Genomic DNA, 15,625 nt, shown 5'->3' with positions numbered 1-15,625 from the left:
GCAGGAACTCTCCAAAGACCCACTGAATCCATAAAAGGCTGGACTGGAATGGTTCTCTTGTTGGCTGAGGGGAAGACTGAAATCCTCACAAGCTACTTCCTCTGCTGTTGCTCTTATTTCTACAAGCAAAAAGCAAACAAAACAAGTATGGAGAATGTTGGATGAGACTCGTCCACAAGGGCCAAGTGTTAAAGAGAAAGAGGGAAAGAGATCATCACAGCCAGGCAAAGTTTCTACCTTTTCCTTCTCTCCTGGGCAGTTTGGTTATCATGGTTCTAGGAAGAGAAGATATTTCCCAGAACAGCCCAGAGAAGAGAGTTAAATAAAAACCCAGGCCTCTGGCTGCTTTTGACCAGAGTCTATTGGACTTTTGACCCTTCAAATACTACCACAGAAATTATTTTTTGTTCTCTCTCTCTGATGAAGTATATTAAAGTGGGGAAAACATAAAATAAAAGCTCATAAATTTAACAATCATACTTGTTTGTTCTTAGAAACCTCCAAGAATTTATGCACAAGTTTCTATTTTATCTGTAACTATAACTTTGTTTTCACTAGAAGGGGAAGTTCTTCCAGCAGAGGGTAATTTAATTTTGTCAGTAACCAGACACATTCTGTTTAGATTTGGAATCCTTTTAAAATGGGAGCTTTCTATCAATCACCCGCCCCGAGCATGTTTGGATTATGGGCTCTGCTAAAAAGGGGTTGTCTGCTTATTGATGACTTGGTGACCAGAAAGGGACCGATGCCTTATCTGGAGCAGTTTCCTAGAGAGAAATATTATCAATATCCATGGGTTAATTAGCAGGAAATGGCCCGGCCACAGCTCTCCCACCACGTGGACTCCCTGTCCCCCACAGGACCCAATGCTGCCTTGTCTGTGAATGGCCATAGTTGGACACTGTCAGAGGGAGAGAATTCCAGCAACAGTGAAAACATCACTTTCCACTCCATCACTAGAAGCCAAACACAGAAACCATTTTCAAAGAGCTCTTTGTCCACAAGATAACGTGGAATCGGAAACTTGTTTAGCCAGATTCTCTTGTTACAATTTACTGCTTCATCAGGTGGGGGCAGGGAGAGACACAAGCCATCCTTTCAATAAAAGGATGATTCCCACAGGAAACTTGGCATCTCCAAATGTGTATTAAAAAAAAAAAAAATCCCTTCTCTACTTGCACTTCAGCCTCCAGTGTGGAAAAATGTGCCTACTTGACAGTGCTGGCTTAGAAGGAGGGAACCCTACACAAATAATCATAGACAACGATGGGTGACTTTCAAGTTGCAGAGGAAAAAGTACCACGGGCAGCCATATTTAGAACACCTTCTTAAAGGTGGGAACCTGGGCAGGAGGGATAAGGAGAGAGGGAGGAACAGGATGGACAGACATCTGTCCTGCATTCCTGGGAGAACAATTGCCTTTGTTCACAGTGGGCTGAGCAGAATTTGGGCAGGTTACGACAGCCTGTGTTACGCGGGAGGTCTCCTGGTGACCAAGGACCCAGATGGGTGGGCCTGGAATGCTGATACCAAAGTAGGGCTGAGGGAGTGTTTGGGCCCATTATTTGCTTGCCTGCACCCAGAGTTCCCATAGTGCTGTGGGCTCCTGAAGCCCCCTCCAACCTCCCCTCATACCTCTAAAGGAATTTCTGCCTCCCTGGGGAGGCCAGGTAGGCCCTTAGCGACAGGCTGATATTCTGACTGCCCACTTTGGGGGTGTGGGTGGTTCTGATCCAGGTTTGGCCACAATTACTTGGGGAGTCAAACAAAACAAAACAAATTCCGAGGGTCCCTAAGATGTTTTGACTCCAAATCTCCATGGGGATCAAGTTTGAGAATTTGCTTTCCAAAGTGTCTCAGGTATTTTTCATGTCATTGGTGGGGAAACTGATGGCTTGTTAGGTGCCTTCTAACATGAATACAGTCTTTGTTTTGCTGTAAGTCATCTAAAATATGTGAACCAGCTGGGAATTCTAAATCTGCAAATTGGCCAAGCTTCTACAGGCCTGGGTGGTCCCCAGGGCAGCAACCCTGGCTGAGATTTTTCCTAAGATGGGGTGGAAGAGCCATTCACCTGGAATTCTTCAGACTTGTGGTCTCCCTGGACAAGGGCATTCAGGCTTACATTTTCAAGGCCTGATGGCTTAGCAAAGCCAGGCATGACAGTCGGCAGGCCCAGGCCAGCAATTGGGAGGTGGGGAGAATGGGACCAGGAAGCCACCAATATGCTGAAGCCCAGAATATTCTGTATAGCACAGCCCCTCTGGCCTCCACCTTATTCCCCATACCTTCCCTGCTAAGGGAAAAAGAATCCAAAAAGGAAAATTAGGAGTGCTGACCTGGGGTGGGAAGGTTGGATAAATTGCTATGGTAAATTTTTGGTGTCTATATTTTTATTTACATAAATGATATTACTGCCTGTGTCACTGTGTCTTTGATTTTTGTTTTTGATTAACACCATATTTTAAAGATTGAGCCCAGCTGGTATGAGTACATTTAATTTGTTATTCCTAACTGTTACATCATATTCTATCATGTGAGTTTACCATGGGTAAAATCCCAGTGATGGACTCTTGGGTTGTTCTAATTTCCCATGCAATCAACATTATCACCAGTTAGAAAAACACATCTTGGATTTATACCAAGGAGTGGAGTTGATGTGCTACAAGTTCCAACTTGCTTTAATTTTACCAAATGTACCAGATTATTTCCCAGAGCTGCTGCCTCAGGCCACAGTCTCTTCAGTATGTACAAGGGTCCCCATATACCCTAACCCCACCAACACTTGGCATAACCCAATTATTTTGCCAGAGCAATCTGGCTTCTGTTGCTACCAGTGCTGCTGAAATAATGTGTTTCTGTTTTCTATGGCCCTGTCCTTTCCCAGCCACTTCACCCCCACTCTACTTCCTTCTAACTGCTAACACATCTTACATGCATTGCCAGCCTGCCTTTCTACCTCAGGTTCATTCTATTTGGATTTTACATTCCAAGGTTCCAGTTCCCACCTCCTGTTGTCAAGATGATATCCTAAAACTGTCGCTCCTTCCCTGGTGTCACCATGCTGCTTCTGCACCATTTTCAGGAAGTCTGACCCTGAACAGGGCCTGTAATGGTTTCCTATCTCCTGTCTCATCAACCTGCACTCTCCCATCTGCCTTCAAGGTCTTCAAGCAGTAGCCCGCTCTTTGGTCCCACCTGAGTCTTTTCACAGACTCTTCCCTTCCCCAGAACTGCCACTCTCCCTTTTCACCTTGATAACCCAAGGCTTATCTCTAGATCTTGGCTTAGAGTCCTTTGCTCCACTCCCCTACCTCTAGGTTCTGTGTCCCTTGTGGGTTGCCACAGCACTCTGTACTCTGTGCTCTCCCCTGCTGTGTTTCAGCCTTCTTGTGATGGACACCATTAGGCTCCAAGTTCTTTGAAGAAGAATCCATGTCTTATTCACTGCCATAGCCCCAGGACTTACGGCTGTATGTAACACATAAATGTTCAGTCAATATTCATTGACCAATGGAAGGAAGGATGGATGGAAATAAAGAAGGAAGAAAGGAAGGAAGGAAGGACAAAAGAAGAGAGAAGGGAAGGAAGAAGGGAGGGAGGGAGGAAGGGAGGGGAGGAGGATTGGACGAGCTTTCCATTTCTCTCACATAAAATTGTTACCAGCATTAGGTTTTCATGCCCCTTTCAAACACTTCTCTGGTTGTCTTAGTCCATTCAGGCTCCTTTAGCAAAATACCATAGACAGAGTGGCTTATAAATAACAGAAATTTATTTCTCATGGTTCCAGTTCAAGGTAAAAGCTCCAAGTTCGAGGTAAATTCATGTCTGGTGAGGGCCAAATTTTTGGTTCTTGGACAGCACCTTTTTGCTGTGTCATTAATAGTAGAAGGGGGCGAGGGGTCTCCCCTGGTCTCTTTTATAAGGGCACTAATCCCATTTTTTTTTTAAGATATGACCTCATGCTCTAACCAACTCCCAAAGGCCCCACCTGCTGATACTGTTACCTTGGAGGGGGGAGGCGAGGATTTCAACATGTGAGGCACTAATACTGTAGCACTCTGCTGCTCGTTTATCTGCTATCCCTTTTATCCAAAATTTGATCCCAAACCCAGCCACTCCATAATCTTACCCACAGCTCCAATCTAATCACCATTTCTCCTTTCTTTGGACTCCTGTATTTCTTGTTTGGAATATATTAGAGTCAGTTTTTCCATTGAATTCAGGGTTGCCAATACTTCAGGCCCACATTATAGAAGAAATAGTCTCCCTCTGCCTTTTTCTGTCCTCTACCTAACCCTATCCTATCCTATCCCATCCCTGCAATCCATCCTCCCATACACCCATGCTCCATCATAAATTGAAGACATCATTAAGTAGAAGATGTATAATGCATCTAACTTTCCAAACATTATAGCTAAATCACACAGTACAATGTGAGTGTTGGTTGTTTGTCCTAGTGACCACTGGGTGACAATCAAGAGATAGTCCTACAAAAAGAAAGGGGAAAAAAAAAAAAAAAGGGAGAGAGAGATAGTCCTACATATAGGATGGGGCATAGTGGCTCCTCTCTATAATCTTAGCTACTCTGAAAGTGGGAGATTGGGAGGATTGCTGTTTGAAGCCAGCCAGGGCAAAAAGTTAATGAGACTTCATCTCAACAAATAAGCCATGTGTGGCTGGCACACACCTGTCATCCTAGCTATGTAGGAGGTATAGGTGGGAGAATTGTGGTACAAGGCCAACCCAAGCAAAAAGCATATGACTCTATCTGAAAATTAACCTATAAAGCAAAAAGGCTGGAAGCATAGCTCAAATGGTAGAGCAGTGACCTCACAAGCACAAGGCCCTGAGTTCAAATCCCAGTATTGCACTACTGCCAGAGTGCCAGAGAGAGAGAGAGAGAGAGAGAGAGAGAGAGAGAACCACATATCACTGGCCTGAGAAAAGACCAAGATTCAAAAGACCAAAATTCAAAATATGGTTTCTACCAAATGCTTATCACTTTCACACCATTGCAAAATAAACAAAACAAAACAAAAGAACAACGTCGGTGTCTCTCAGCATCTTAAATCAAGGACTGTCTGTATTACAACACTTAAAACAATTCACACTATTTCTGATTTCCTTTGGGGAAATTACCCCTCCCTCATTTTTTGCCCAGATTTGGAGGGTGGAGAGAGAGCCTGGGGCCTAATTCTCAGCCAATCAGTTCACTCATTCCTCAGCCTGCAGTGATTGTTTGGCACTGGGAATATGACTCAGTCAGAGCCTATGAGATGCAATGAGGCATTTTCTGTGAATGGAGAGAGAGAGGAAAAAGGGGAGAGAAAGAGAAAGGGAGAGGAAGATGTTGAAGGAACAGTAGGGGAGAGATACTCTTTCTTACTTGATTTGTCCTGAAGGAATGTTAGGTCTAGAGATTTTGGTGGCCACTTTGTCAGCATAAGGGGATGCCTCTGGAAGGAAGTCAATTCCACAGAAGCTGACCCAAGACATGGAAAGGAACAAACTGGTCTTTTCAAGCTGTATCTGAAGTCAGCCCTACTCCTGGAATTTTTAGAACATGAGCCAAAACTATTTTGAGACTATGGTAATTCATTATTTGTATATCTATGATATTTAATATTGAATAAAGGACAGAAAACTGTGGAAGAAAAAGCACTGGACCAGGAATAAGTGTTTTGGACAAAGCCATCCATTAGTTGATCATTGACCATTGTCAGTCATTGCTGGATGCCAAGCTCCTCACCAGGGAAGTGAGGGAGCTGGATTAGATTAGGGCTGACATCACCGGAGGAGGCCCTAACCTGTTTCCTTCTGTATGAATTTAACAGTTGCTAGAGATTTTAATTCTGGACCAGATATTCTCAGCATTCTCGTATATCTGTCATTTTATGATTCTAGGCAGGAAAAACCTGATCTGTCTTACTAATGATATTCTGATCCAAGCATACCTCATATAAGGTGTGAGATGCAGCATGTGCCACCAAAACCAGCAAACACAGTATTTGTGTTCCTTGTAAATTATTTTTATCCTAACAACTTTCCTTTAGATTTACCTTGCCTCAGTAGTTTCCAGGTTGGGAAATAGAGAAAAAGGTAGTCTAGACCTCAGCCTGGACTGTGACCTCAGGCTCGTAATTTGTCTGTCATTACTCTGTGGATAGAGATGACAAAGGAGGTATTCACAGTGGCTTCAGCAATCAAGTTGAGAAGTTTTTGTTGTCCTTGTTTGCTTTTGCTTGTTTTGCCAGGTTCTAAAACTTCATGGCTTTCCCCTCCATGTGTTAAAGTCCGCCCCCCCCCCTATATTTTAGTAAACTGACAGCCTTTTCCCCACAATTCCCGTCACTACTTTTCATGGCTATCTCCAAGTTTAACCATGTATTTCTCTAAACAAATTAAAATTTTCTAGGCCTACCTATGTCAAGGTAGCAATTTCTAGTGAGTGAATTGCGTGTTCCTAACCTCCTGAGCCTGGCACACCCGAGGCCCTGGCCTTGATCTCCTGCACTGTAAGAGGAAAAAAAAAATAAGAAGATTGTTTAATTTCATCATTTCTTCCTGTTGCCAAATCCTCATGGCTCCACCTTACAAGGATGACCAATAGAAACGAATTCTTCCCTCACCACCTCTGCCTTGGATTGTGCCATGGGTTCCCGTCATCCATTCTCACCCTCCTGTAGTTTATTGCTCACAGTTGTAGCCCAGTGTCCGTCCCTGCTCTAACCTTCCTGTGCCTTCCCCCTGCGCTCAGTGGAAAACACCATGGCTTTAACTCTGACCTTCATGACCCTAACTCTTCTGGCAGGTGACAGCCTCTCCAACGTCATCTCCTACTCCTTTCCCTCTCTTCCTCCTAACTGTCCTCAGATGTACCAAGCACATTTCTGCCTCAGGGCCTTGCCCTTGCCATTCCTCAGATATATTCCTCCCTCACATCAGGCTCCTCTCAAAAGTTATCAGTTTCCCTCATGACTAAGTAAAATGTGACCACTGCATTTCAATCTAGTTTACCTTCTTTTATTTACCTTTATAGCACATAGTATTACTTCCTATTTTATATTTATTTGTTCATTGCTCTCTGATGTCTTCTCTCTTTTCTCTCTCACTTTTTCTTACCTTCTTCCTTCCTCTCCTTCTTTCCCTTTCTTTCTTTCTTTCCCTTTCTCTCCCTCTCTCTTTCTTGTCCTTTTTTTCTTATCCATTCTTCCCTCCTTCTCTCCCTCCCTCTAACCCTCCCTCCCGTACCCAGGGTCTTGTGCGTGTTGACTAAGCACTCTCTCTGAGCTATTACCCAGTCCTTGATGTCAGGAACTTTCGTATTTATTCAATATAGTGTTCCCCAAAGCTTAGAATATTGTACATAGTAGATGCTCAGCAAATGTCTGTTGAATACATTAATTTCTTTAATTTTATTTATTTACTGATTTTTGTGGTACTGAGGATTGAACTCAGGGCCTCGACCTTGCTAGGCAAGTGCTCTGCCACTTGAGCCACACCCCCAGTCCTTTTGCTTTTGGTTTGTTTTTTAGGTAGGGTCTTGAGCGTTTGCCCAGGCTGGCCTTGGAGGACAATCTTCTTAACCTTAACTCTGCAGTAGCTGGGAGTACAGCCATGACCACCACACTTGGCTACTTTATTTTTAAAATGAGTACTTAAAATATGTATTTAAAACTTATTAATATGCTGACATTGAGTTTTTAATGTAGATAAGAAAAAATTTTAGATTGCAAAAGAAAAAAAACTCTTAAAAACATTTGTATATCACGCCTGTAATCCTAGCTACTCAGGAGGCAGAGATCAGGAGGATCGCAGTTCAAAGCCAGCCAAGGCAAATAGTTTATGAGATCCTATCTCAAAAAACCCTATCACGAAAAAATTGGGCTAGTGAAATGGCTCAAGGTGAAGGCCCTCAGTTCAAGCCCCAGTACCACAAAAAATAATAATAATAATAATTGTACAGAGAGAAAGATGCTAAAATCTGTAAAAGAAAAAAAAAAAAGAAACGAGCACTGCAGTCCCAGGCCTATGCAGGGAAGTGGCAATTCTCTAATACCATAAGTGGTGGTTAAGGACGTCTGGGCCCTATTAGTCTTGACCCTGGGGAAACACTACTCAGCCCAGTTGATTATAACCCAGCTGTGCCTGGGGTCACAGGTTCCGCCCCACATAAGCATGTCAGTTTTGTTCTTGCCACAAGCCTAGCTCTGTGGCTCTTACCCTGACCACCTCCCTTGGCCGAGCGTGACTGTGGCCTCCCAAGGAGACCACTTAAGAAGAGACAAATGGGTTTGCACAGCGCCAGCACGGCCTGGAAAAGCCCTCCTGCCAGCTGCTGTGTCTGCAGAGCACACAGTCATGGTGGAGGGGAAGGGAACTGGTACAGATGTCAGAACGGGGAGAAGGCCTCAAAGTTTGGTCTGTGAAGTCTCTTGGGCCCACAGGTGGCACTTGGCAAAGGGAAATTATCTGGCAGACTTCTATCAAATCCATGTAAAGGCTAGAGGGCACAAACCATAATTTTTTCTTATAGTTATTCAATGAAAACAGCCTTAAAACATCCCTGAACCCCCAGCAGGGTTTCATCCTTGTTGCCCTAAGCCTTGTCCTGGTATGTCATGCAATTCTCATCATTCCCAAGAGCCGAGGAGAAAAACTAAGCAGATAGGCTGCACGTGTCAGCCCCTCTTACCAGACTCCAGCTGCCCTCAGGCCCATCGGGGTGCTTTTTCAGATAAACAGATAGTGCTGGGATTCTGCCTAATCATAGATTTTCCTGCCCTGGCCTAATGGGATTCTCCACTGGAAGCCAGAAGATGTGATTGGGAGGAATCTTTTTCTCAGATTTTCTCACATTCGAGGGCTTCTTATTTCCTTTGCTTTGGAGTAAAGGTTCTATATCATGTACAAGGAAGAAGGGGAGTGGTGAGAAGCCCTGAGGTGACAGAAGTTGACTGACCAACTGGTGACTGGGTTGTCAGTGAAGACAGGCATTTTCCTGGCATTTTATAACTGGGCTCCCAAGGAACCCACAGAGATCAATATTTCACATGCAGTTAATTTGCCAGCTGTCCAATAGAACAGGTTATTCTGCAGAGGTTTTTTTGGGGACAAAAAAGCAATCTCTCTAAGTTGGACCAGATCAGATAAAATGGTCATGAAGGCTTCCCCTGCTCTAAACCTCAAGGACCCTGGCCAGGTGCTCATAGGTCATAGGAGCAGTACCAGGCAAGTGTAGGCAAAGAGAAAAGCTTTTCATCCTATAGAAATTCAGGTCAGAGTGACTCCGGGTCATGTTGCATCTGGTTATAGGATTTAAAGTTTCCAAACTATTCCCACAGTCAAGCTGGTCACAAATTTGAACTAGGCCTGATTTTCACCGTGAGAGAAACTGAGGCCTCCACCAAAGGTTGTGCCAAGACAGTCAGTTGGCAGCCAGTTTCCTTCTTCTAATGGCATCTGACTCTCCCTCCTGGTATGTTTCCGACAGCTCGGAAGGTAATCTCACATGTGAGTATGGGCTTCCGGAATACATGCATCTCATATTCTGGGAAAAGAGGGTGGCGGGGGTGAAGATGAGGCAGGAAATCCTCCTGGAGGCTCTGCAGCCATTCCGGTTTTGGAGTGTCCCCAGCAACTCCCACAGAGTCAGGCTTTTAAATTGCCTTTTGGAGAGGTTGGACAGAGCGAGGTTGCCCCAGTCTGCTCTTGCCCAGCTTCCTTTCTTCGGACCCTGTGAGAGGAACAGAGCAGCGTCCTGGGGAAGAGGCAAGGAGAATGAGCTGATTAAAGGGTGTGGGCCAGGCTGGCGGCCTGCCACCACGCTGCCTGTCAGCAGGCTGCAGGGTGGCTTTTCTTCTTGGTTTGCTTACAAAGCCAGAGAGGCTGAGAGCCAGGGAGATTATTTCCTCTGCTTGGGAAAAGCCAGGTCCATCTGGCCTGCTCCAAACCTGTATCCTTTCACTTGAGGAGCTTTCCTGCTAATGGACATGGCTGGGTCTCTGCTGAGACTGACAGGAGACACTGACCCTGGACAAGGCAGCCTGTGAGGGCCCGGCATGGGAATGTGGGTGTGGCTGGACTGACCTGGCCATCAATTTGTCCACCACACAGACATTGGTGAGGGTCTCCCCCACTTAGGTATATGGACATCGGCCTGTTAATAGTGTCAGATGGAATCGTCAAGAATGATGGCCGAGCTGGGTGCCCCTGGCTCACACCTGTAATCCTGGCTACCCAGAAAGCAGAGATCAGGAGGATCACGGGTTCGTCAAATAGTTTAAGAGACCTTATCTTGAGAATGCCCAACACACACACACACACACACACACACACACACACACAAAGACTCAGTATTCTCAGGAAAGTGAATCTTGGAGATATAAGATACCTTGCCAAGAAAGCTAGGTTCAAGGCTGGGCTCCACCACCACCTTGTCATGTGGCCTTGAATTACCCAACATTGCTGGACTTCTTTCCTCACCTCTATAGGGAACAAGAAAGGTACCTAGTCCACAAGGCTAGTGTGAGAGATAGACAGGATACTCCAAGGAATTGCCTTGGCTCTCTGTTCACAGAGGGGTGCAACACAGTCGGGTGCACCTTCGGCTCAGTCTGTCAGTGCTGTTTTATTATTCTGTGCCATGGATGACAACCCCCACAAAAGCAAGAAGACCTTGGAAACCAGGGCTGTGCAGTTCACGCACCCCACTTTACATCCTCCCCATTTTCCTCGGCAATAGCCAAGACTTTGGCTTTTTTGGGCCTCAAAAGCCAGTTGTTGACCTCCTGGTCCCCCAGTCCTTTCTGCCTCCACCTGCTGCCATATAGAATATTTCTGATGGTAGAATATTCCAGTTATGTTGGGACTGACTGTGGGACAGGACGATACTCCTTCTCCTACCCACCCCACCACTCAGATCTTTACTGTCTGAGGGATGGATGGGAAGGGATGGACAAACGTCTCCTAGCTCCCAGGCTGTGTCAGTGACAACTTTAGCAGAAAAGACTTACCATCTATTGTGTTTTAGTGGGATTTATGGACACTTTCTGTGACTCTATGGACACAGACCCATGGTTCCAACTGAACAGAGGAAACACAGTGGCCCTTGTTAAACAGGAAGAATGAGTTGAATGCATACAGGGTGAGGCTAAGGGGCGGTGGAGGAACACAGAGGAAAAGGGGTTTACCGTGTTAAATATTTACCATTTGAGCCTTGGGCCCTGTACTTCCAAAGGTGGTGGCAGGAGGGTCATTTCCCTAATATATTCCTCCCTCTAAACCCACCTTGTATGAAAAACTGTAGCAGGCACAAAACATTGTTCATGAATATTCATCGACAAACTCCTCCTGCCATTTGGAAACTGGGGCTTGTTCTAAAACTCTCCCTCCCCAACCCTCAAAGGCAAATACTTCCCCGCAAACCCTGAAGCTGGGAGAACAGAGTCTGCATTGCAGGGAGGTCAGAGGGCACGACCAGGGGAGGGTCAGCTTTGTTTCCTCTCTGTGTTGGTGAAAGCCGAACCTTTATGGAACTTTTCTAGCTGCATTTTGGGCTATTTAGCTTCAAAAACAAAAGATTTATTTTTCCCCCTTTTCCTTTCGGGTTTTGTTCTCCGCTGACAGTGGTGACACACACAGTCCCCATCCTGAGGAAAAGAAAAGACGGGATTTTAATTAAAAAGAACTCAACCTGGGTAAAGCCAGCACAAACATTCCCAACGTCCATTGTTGCTCCTCTCCTTTTTTTTCAATAAAGGAACAAAAGAGTGGTGTAGTGTAGAGCACCCTTCATAACACACGGTGTGGGTACAACCTGTTACACTGTATAAGGCATTTCTACCTATTGCCATATCTGGTGTCATATCTGTATCGATCTATGAGATGTCGGTTATAGTTCCTTTCTACAGATGAGAAAACTGAGGCTTACAACTAACTTTATCAAAGCCACAGGGATATAGAAGAGGCAGAACTAGCACTAGAACCCAAGGCTCTGTCTTCAGTCACAAAGGCCTTCTAACAGATAAAGTAGATGATGTGATTTAAACTTCTTTGGGTCTCGTTTCCAAATCTGTGGAAGAAGACCATACTTTAAATTCATTCAGATCTTCCCAAACCATTCTCTCATGTTGGTCCTTCACAAGAACAGTCAATCAAAAGGGTGTCAGAGCATGACCATACTATGGGAAGATATCGAATTATGTAGCTCAGATCCCAGCATGGTGACAGAGACTGGGTTTGGTTCTATGCTGTTCTCAAATACCCATCAGGATGATCATAAGATCAATCTGGAATTTTTCCATAGGGGCACTTTGGAGGTAGAGGCTGCTGCTAGTATGATAAGGTATCTGAAAATACTTGATTTTGCTCAAAAATATGACCCAGTTTTTGACCCCATGATATTATCAGCTGCAATGTGAGTATGAAGTACACAGATGGATCCCTAACATAGCCTCTGCTACATGCTGTGTGTGCATGATGGGAATTTTGGACAGGAATTTGTAATTAGGTGCTATGTGAGGGACAGGTGACCTAAGACATAGCAATGGCTGCCTTAACTCTTTCAGTTCTTAAATATACATATCTCAACTTTCACAACCTAAATGAAAGTGTTCTGGTGACTTTTTGGTGGCCACCAGAATGTGATTAAGTCTTTATTTTTTTATTTTATTTTTATTTTTGAGACAGGGTCTTGCTCTCTAGACTGGGCTGGCCTGGAACTCACTATGGAGCCCAGCTGGCCTTGAACTTGGGATCCTCTTGCTTCAGCCTCCCAAGTGCTGGGATCACAAGTGTGCGCCACCACACCCATCCTGTATGTCGAGTCTTTTTTCTGGCTAGTGTGGACATAGCAAAGGAACTGGCCTGCAGGCATGACAACTTACTATCTCAAAGGGCAGATCTGGGTGGGGAAACTGAAGGGTGAGGTCCCCTAGCCCTCAGATGCTCTGGTTTGATGGAGAAGTGAGCCCTTTGGTACCGGGCTCACCTTCTGTCCTTCTCTTGTGCCTTTTGCTGTGGGCAGAAGAGACCAGAGGGCACTGGGAACCAATCCTGCTCAGCAGTTACTTCACCTCCCAGATCCAGTCTGTCTGGAGTGTGACATCACTGGAGACGCTGCCAGAGGTGAGCACTGTGGGAAAGTTGCTTTTCAACTCAGAGGTGGGGCAGAACAGAGGTCAGCAGGTGGGGCTATGATGGAGTGAAATTCCTTAGCTCTTCCATACTGGCATTTTGGCAAGTTACTTTACCTCAGTGTGCCCATCTTCTCATCTATGAAATGGGTTCAGTGGCATCCTACCACACAGTAAGTGAACTGATGATCAGTTGTTGGAACTTGCAGCACAGAATGAGTGCCCAATTTATTTCAGTTGTCACTGCCGCACTCCCTCTGGCTATGGCATAGGTGACATCTGGATCAAGGCCACATACTCTCCCATGAAAGAATATTGGAAATTGCCCATGCTTTCTTTATCTATTTTTCTTCAGAAATGTGGGAGTTTAGCCAGTTTGAAAATTGTGCAGGGAAAGGCAAACCCCTGCATTCTGTTTCTGCTGCTGGGGGAGGGGAAGGGATGTGTGTGCATCCCCCACAGATCCCACCACTTGACCTATGGGTTCATTGCCAGAACACAAAGTTCTAAGCCAAGCCACGTGCTGCACATGGCCAGCTTTTTAACAAGCTGGCTGTGCACGGGTAGCCAGGTGGAAGAACTCTGTGATCCTCAGGGAAGCCAAAGTCCAATGGATTCTGCAGGATACAGCCAAGACAGGAGGCAGGCTCTCATGTCCTCACATTGGCTGAAACGTGGTATTAAGGGAAGCCTTGTCAGAGAGAGTTTGTCCTTTCACCAGATTCTCAAAGGCATCTGGGACCCCCAAATGGGAAGGGTGACCATGGTTAGAAGGGAGAAACTGGGTGAATGTCCCAATGTGGGATGGTCCTAAGTGAGTGAATCAGGATCTGCTTAGGGCTCTGCTTCAGGGGATGGCCCTGGTGTCACATGATGGGGGCTGGTGCTCTCCCCAAACAGGACCACATTGCTTCCTGCTGCCAGCTGTTGGGACAATAATCCAAGGATTCTTCTATTCAAATAAATTATTTTAGTTGACAATACAGCTCTAAGTAATACGTTTGGTATTGGTTGTTTCCTTTTTAAAGTCCCAAATTGCAAATCATGACAGATACATGTTTCTGAGGTTCTATGGATACCCAGAAGTTTAATAAGAGAACACGGGGTACCAGTTTCTTTCAGGGCCAGGGGGTTGCCTTCACTCAGTGGTTCACCTCAAGTCTCTTCATCACCTCTCTTCCCTTTGCTGCCCTCCTCCCAACAACAGTAAGGACTGCGAATAGTGGCAACCCAGTCATTACCATTTGGGGGCAGGACTGAACTTTTCCTGTGCTGAATGTTTCCTTATCATTATCTAGGAGAATCCCAACAATAGTCCTTACATATAGGTGTGATGATTATTTTAAAGACAAGGAACCTGAAATTCAGAAATGCGTTTTCTTTCCAAGGTCCTCAACTAGTACCCAGGCAAGCCCGGATTCTCCCAGTCCCTCTAACCTGTATCTGTGAACTATCCTGCCATTTTGCTTTCCCTTCCTTTTCAGCCTGCACCACAGTCCTCAGTTGAGGTACTCTGCTGGTTTACTCTAGAGAAAAACGAGAAGAGGGTATAGAGGACAGCACAGCTTTGCTGGTACTTAAGTGTGTTGTGGGCTCATATCGTGTAGTAGATGTGTGAGCCTATGTATGAGGTTGTGTAGTCTTAGGGGTGTTGTGAGATGAGTTGTGTGTTTATATATGGCAGAAAAATGCAAGACTCTGTCTCATGCTTGTTTGGTCATCCTTGGCTGGGGACTTCACTCTTCCTGCCAAAATCCCAACCTTGCTGCTCCCCACCTGCATCGGCCTTCCCAGACAGGAGATGGAGCAGCCGGCCCTCTATCTCTTTCCTCTTCGACCTTGATGTGGGGCTGGGACAGGCTGCCAGGCTTAGGGCCAGGAAGCAAGATGAAGGGCTCGCAATGAAGGCTTAGGGTAAAGCATTGTGACATGAGTTGATGGATTTATAAAGGCTTTGCAATCTACAACCCCTGTGATAGACAAGCAAAGAAATGAAGCATTTGGTCAAACTTTGTAGTGCAGAGCCTATTGGAAAGGCATATAAGATATATATACATCATAGATGTATATATATGTATGTATAATATAGACATATGTATAATGTATATATATATTAACATCAGATGTTACTGGAGCAATAACTCAAAATCGTCAATGCTTACATAGTGTTTATTATGTGTCAAGCACTGTTCTAATTACTTTATATGTATTATCTAATTTTTTTATGGCAGTACTGAGGTTTGGACTCAAGGCTTCATGCTTGCTAGGCAGGCGCTTTACCACTTGAGCCACAACTCCAGCCCTTCTTGCTCTGGTTATTTTAGACAGAGGGTCTCACTTTTTGCCCAGGCTGGTCTGGACTACAGTCTTTCTATTTTATGCTTCTTGCTGTCTCTGAAATGACAGGCATGTACCACTGCATCCAACTATTTCCTGTTGAGATAGGGTCTCCCAAACAACCCGCCTCCCCTTGCCCCCTCCACTCA

This window comes from Castor canadensis, chromosome 4, assembly GCF_047511655.1.
Source record: "Castor canadensis chromosome 4, mCasCan1.hap1v2, whole genome shotgun sequence".
NCBI lineage: Eukaryota > Metazoa > Chordata > Mammalia > Rodentia > Castoridae > Castor > Castor canadensis.
The sequence above is the reverse complement of the archived record's forward strand: the minus strand, read 5'-3'. Positions refer to the sequence as shown.